Source organism: Acomys minous, assembly GCF_964271855.1.
Source record: "Acomys minous genome assembly, chromosome: 4".
Taxonomy (NCBI): domain Eukaryota; kingdom Metazoa; phylum Chordata; class Mammalia; order Rodentia; family Muridae; genus Acomys; species Acomys minous.
Genome location: NC_140486.1, coordinates 111385550 through 111391549, shown reverse-complemented (window position 1 = coordinate 111391549; position 6000 = coordinate 111385550).

Below are 6000 nucleotides of genomic sequence, written 5' to 3'. Positions count from 1 at the left end.
GCTGTAGCCTCCAGACCAAGTGGAGAATGGAGGGTCTCTCTGGGTGGAGCATCCACCCCACAGCACAGCTGGGACCTTGGAGAGGCATTCTGACTCCCTCTGGTTTTGGATGCCTCTGTTTCACCTCTCTGTTAACAACTGCTTACTCCCTACCCCCCCTTTCCTCCCTGTCCTCCACAACCATGAAAGCACCCCCACTCCAGCCCTGCGGCCTTCTGATCTTTTACTTTTAGGGTGACACAGGGACTTGCTGCCAGTGGAAAGCCAGTGTCCCGTACATCCCCCCGCCCCATCCAGTGTTTTAGGCAGGCCTTCATGTCAGCTTGTCCTCTAGAAAGGTGTCCGGGGGCCCCAGGTTCTGTGGACTTCGGGCCAGCCTCCATAGCATCTGGCGTTCTGTAACTTGGAGTGAGAAATGCTATGGGAGCTAAGTAGTGCTAGGTTATTAGTGTAGGGGCCCCAGACACAACCAGTGGCGCAAGAGATACAGGAAGGATTGCCTGGGCTGGGCATGGCTCCATGTTGGGCAGCCTGACAGTTCCAGCGTCTATAAGGAAGGACGCCAGTGGGCACCTGCCTTTCCTCCCAGGACTGGCTTTTTTTTTTTCTTCAGTGGCCCCATCTCCATTTCATCACAGCAGTCAGTCTCTTATCGGCCCAGCACGCTCAGAGAATGTGTGACCAGACTCCCCAGCTTCAGTGACATTTAAAAAGTCCCAGTTATCTATCTGAGCTTGGGCTACAGTAGTGTGACCCTGATGAGGGGGCAGGCTCTGAGAAGGACCTCCCACCCCACCTCCCTGCTCCAGTGGCCAGCCTAGGAGGGACAGCTCTTCTTCCTAGTCACCGAGGATTCCCAGGTGTTGGGAAAGACTGCGGAAGGCATGCTGCTCAGTCTTGGGCACACAGCCCATCTCAGAGCTGCTTGTCAGGGACATTTTCATGACACTCCTTGGAGTTGGATCCCATGCGGAAGTGGTTTCTAGACCTTTTCTCCTGGGCTGGGTACATATACACCATGCCCCTTGGGTATCTCGGGTAGAAGGAAATTCCTCTTGCCTTGACCTATGATATATTCTGGGGTCCTGATATCTGAGACCTCCTCATATCCTAGACTCACCCCACCCTTCTGACCCGGGTCTAGATGGAATGGGGCTCCAGACTGAACCTCCACATCTTTACTAAGATTGTCCTGAATTACCCAAGTCCAGTCGCTTCCGCCTCTGTGGCTGCAGCTAAGGAAGGTCTCCTCAGGGCAGCAGCCCAAGCTCCGTCCACAATGCCCTGCTGAGAATGCCAGTGAGGTAATGAGAGAGGCTATGGATAGCCTTAGCTAGCAACTCAGGCCGCCAAGCAGGTAGCCTAAGGCCTAATGTCATTGTGTGTCACCCACTAGTTCCCACACTGTTGTTGCAGATAGCCCCTTACAAGCACTATCATCGTAACCCAGAGACACAGACATAACAATGGCTCACCTGCTGGCTTCTGAGTCCTCTTGCATTCAGGCCTCTAGATTCTGCGTCTTCTCATACGTCACATACAGCAGAGGCCATGGCCATTGTCCAGTCACCTGAGGTGAGGAACGTGCTTACATCCCCCGCCCCCGACACACACACACACACCATAGGCTCCTTTCTGTTTGCTGAGGGGGCATCAGTGCGGCTGATAGCTCTTCCAGGTCATAATGACAGGAGTCTAGAAGCCCAGAAGGGCGCTGATGGGCTCCACTGAGCTCATCTTCACAGCAGGCATACTCCAAACAGCACACTAGGGTGACAAAGGCAATCTTCCACTAAGCATTTAATAGCAGGGAAATAAAGGAGCTGGGGACAGTGCAACGGCACTTCAGCTGCCAGGCGGCCACCTGTATGCCCACGTGCCCAGGGCTGCACCTCTTCCCCAGCGATATTTCCTGAAATCAGATGCCTGGGCCCTTCTAGACTAAATCTGGTTCTATCACCTGTCTTTGTGACTGGCCCTCACGCTCAGGGGTTACTGCTGTGTGACCAGCTACCTCCTCTGTGCTCCTAGCAGCATAAGTGTGAGGCGTGCTCCTAACAATATCTCGCTGCCACGTGCCTCTCCAGTGCTGCACCCCCATAGCACCCCACCTTCGGCCCTGCCCCATCATGGCTGCCAGGTATGGTCTACAGTATAAACTAAATTCAAGGCCAGGGATGCTGCGGTATTCCTCAGGTTGGGGTTGTTGTTGTTGTTGGTATTCATTTATACAAGTAGGGAAAGATTTGATGCTAGCTAGAAAGATCTGGAAGGGACACCCTGAAGGTCTATCCCGAATGGATCCTAGGAGTCATGTGACACCCTGAAGGGCCACTGTCCGGTGCCCCTAAGGCCCAGGCTGCTCTAACACATTCAGAGGGGCCAAGATTTAGGTCTCTATATCCCTGCAGTTGACCTTCTCAGCTGATCCAGATGTCTAGCATCCTGGGGCCAAAGACTCTAAGCATCATTTATTTGTTTTTTACTATTGAATCTTATTGCAAATGTATTGGTGAGGGTCTTCCACATAAAAATCCCCATGGGGCCTTTTTCTACTCCCCTTATGGTTAGCAGTACCCATCTTTTCTGTCTCTAGTGTGCCACTCATATAAGACTGGGACAGTCCCAGACCCGCAGAAGGGACAGTTCTTGGAAATGCTGAAGGGGTGTGGCCTGTGCAGCTGTTTCTCTCCTTTCCGAGTCCTCCCGCTATCTCCCCAAGTTTACCAGCACCGCATAAAGGCTGTGTGTGGTAACACACACCTATAATCCCACCACTTGGGAAACAGAAGCTAGGGGATCAAGAATTGAGGTTACCCTCAGCCACACAGTGTATGGTTAAGGCCATCACGCATCCAAGGCCAGCAGCGGCTACATGAGACCTTGCTTCAGAAACAGAAGGGCTGAAAGGAATGTTCTCCCCAGCTGGCAAAACTCTTGCTTCAGGAAAGCGAAGGCCTCCATTTGGATCTCCAGCACCCATGTAAAAGCGGGGCCCAGTGGCATCCTTAGAACTCCACTGATGGGAAGGAAGGCAGAGAGGGGCGGAAGTCTGCAGGCGAGCCAGCCTGCCAAATATGGTGAAGTACCAGGCTAATGAAAGAACTACCCCAAAGAAAAAGAGGATGACACCTGAGTTTGTCCTCTGACCTCCACTTATGTGCTGTGCACATATGCATGTGTACCCTCTCACATGAATGCATACACACACACACACACACACACACACACACACACACACACACACAGAGAGAGAGAGAGAGAGAGAGAGAGAGAGAGAGAGAGAGAGAGAGCAATTAGCAATTTCCTCTTTTTTCCTGCTGGCTCCAAATTGTCTAGGGCTGAGCACTTCCTGCCCATCCATGGTTCTTTGAGCCACCCGGTGCCAGGGCACAGCAGAACTATGGCTAGACTTCTGAGCCCAGCTTTCCTTCTCTTGTCATGGCCTCTGTACCAGTGAGAGATTTATTTATACAGTTAAGAACTACTCCTCTCTACCCCTTAAAAGAGGAGAGTTTCCATTTGAACTCACACTTTCCCTTTGTCCTTGGCAAAGGGTCAAGGGATTTTCCATCACCTCTAAACCCACAGGACTGTGCAGGGGCCTCCTGTGAAAGCAGGACCCTCTGGGCTTTGAAATCAGCAGCCTGCTGTACAGGTTTAGGCCACTGAGCAGCAATTGATCTGCAGGAGGTGGTCCTTGGGAGAATTCATGGAGAAAAATCCACCCTAATCGTGCTATTTATAACTCCTTCATATGCTTTGAGAAGGTCCAGGACAATGAGAAACTAAGCCCATCCTCCCCGGGGAGGTCCTTGCTCTATAAGCTCACTTGTCACTGTGTTTTGACGTCCATGGATTTGTATGGCTCGTAACTGACCGAGGGACCTGGCAGCCTTGCAGAGGACGGCAGATCTCTGCCTCATCCACCAGGCAGTCATTGGGCCCCGCCTGGAGTGTCATCGGGACTGGGCACTGTGCTTTCCTTTCCCTTGGAAATAAATGGCTGTCCTGACCCCTCCTGGCCTTTCCCGCAGTCCTTGTGATGAGTTGGAGCACACGCTCTGGGATCCTTGACGCCTCCCCCCACCCCCACCCCACCCCTAGACCCATAATTTCTTCCTCTAAGGCAAACCATGGCACCCTTCCCTCATAGATGGTATACTCCACTGCCTACCAAACACCCTCTTCCTTTGTTCTGACTTTTTCGTGTGACATGAGTTGTGACTCATTTGGAGCCTCTGGGGTCTCCTGAGGTGAGGACTCTCAGCCTTTGTTTGCCTGTAACCTACCTTTGAGGTGTCTTCTTGTACGCTCCATTGGTCATAGCCCCCATACTCGGTGATCCCTTCTGCAGTCATGGCTGTGCATTGCTTTTTTTTTTTTTAAACTGTGCCTTATTTTGCCACATATTCCCAGCTCAAATCACATTCCTACCAGACACTGTGTTCAGGTGTAGCACAAATAAATCCACTTGGTGGGTCACAGCAGATGCCTTCCTCCCCACCCTTCCCACCGCTGTAATCAGAACAGGGTTCAAGGTGCACAGAGTGATGCATGGGGCACTGGGTTCAGTCCTGAGCGGGCTAGAGTCCAGCATGAGCTCATCTGGTGGACCGCAGAGCAGGCGCCTGCCTTCCAGGACCTCAGCTGCTGCCTGGATGCAGGGGCCTCTGGCAGCCGCTCACAGCTGATTCATTGGGCCAGCAGGCAGCTCAAATCCCCAAGCTGCTGTCACATGGAGCTGTAAAGGCGCATCTCTCCTTGTCTATACTTTGCATAAATAAGGAAAAATAATTCTCCCATCTTCCTGGGAGACCAAATAGTCCCAGGGGCTGCTGTCAGGGACTTGTGAGGTGGTGTCTGAAGGTGGCTCTTTGGGGGAACATTTTCCTTTCACCTTATGAGGTAAAGAGGGTCTGAGATGCCATGGTAGCCAATGGTGAGACTCTGTAAATATGATGGAAAAGAAGACAGAGTACCACGTCAGGATCTGGAGGCCCTTTCTTAAGGGCAATGTGTGTGTGTGGAGGGGGCGGGGGATGCGGGGTATCTCACTACTGGGGCAGGAGGAGGCTGTTTCTTCCTTGAAGGGCAGCTCAGCAGGTTCCTCCCCCTTTTGGTTCCCTGGCATCTTGCCAAATGCTCAGTGCTTGCAAGCCTACATCCCCAGTGGGCAAGGTTACATCAAGGGTAACTTCTAGCTGCTTGCAGGTGCTGCGGGCTGTTGTGTGTGCTACTAGCAAACATGGAGGCTTGGAACAGCAGAAATAAGTAGGCCCTGGGGCCACCTTTGATCAGGGGTGTGAGGGGAAACCCCACACTGCTTCTGTAGGCCTCTGGAAGGTCAGAGGCTGGATCATCGTGAGGAGGCCTCCATAGCTTTTCATGCAAATGCTAACGGCTAGAGGCACCTGTTTCTAGGATCGGTATCAGATGCAACTTCAGCAGCAAGGGCAAGAGGAGGGCACACCTGGCACCTGCCTGAATCCTCCCAAGTGGCTGAGGCAGCTGTGCCCATTTCTTCTCGTTGTGGCATTTTCTATGCCAGCTGTCAGTGCTTGGAAGGGTCTGTGAGCATGGGCAGGTAGTGAGAGCCAGTAGTACTTTCTGGCCCTGCCTGGGGCAGATCTGTGCCTGGGGCAAAGTCACCACCATCACAGGGAGTTATCCTGCCCAGGGCCCTGCACATTGGGCCCCTAGGGACCTGGCTAGGGAGTGCTAGGCCTTCCCAAGTGCCCACCATGTGCTACAGTATCTTGGGACATGTTTTTGTCATATGCTTCGCCACAACCCTGCACAGGAACAGTCACTCTTCATACTCAATGTCAAACTTCAGTGCTGGGGATGTGGCTCAGTTAGAGGGATATTTGCCTAGGATGCACAAGGCTCTGGGTTCAATCACCAGTACTGCATAGACCCAGCATGGTACTGCATGCCGGTAATGAGGCAGGAGGTTCAGGAGTTCAAGACCAGCCTGGACTGTGAGACTCTGTCTAA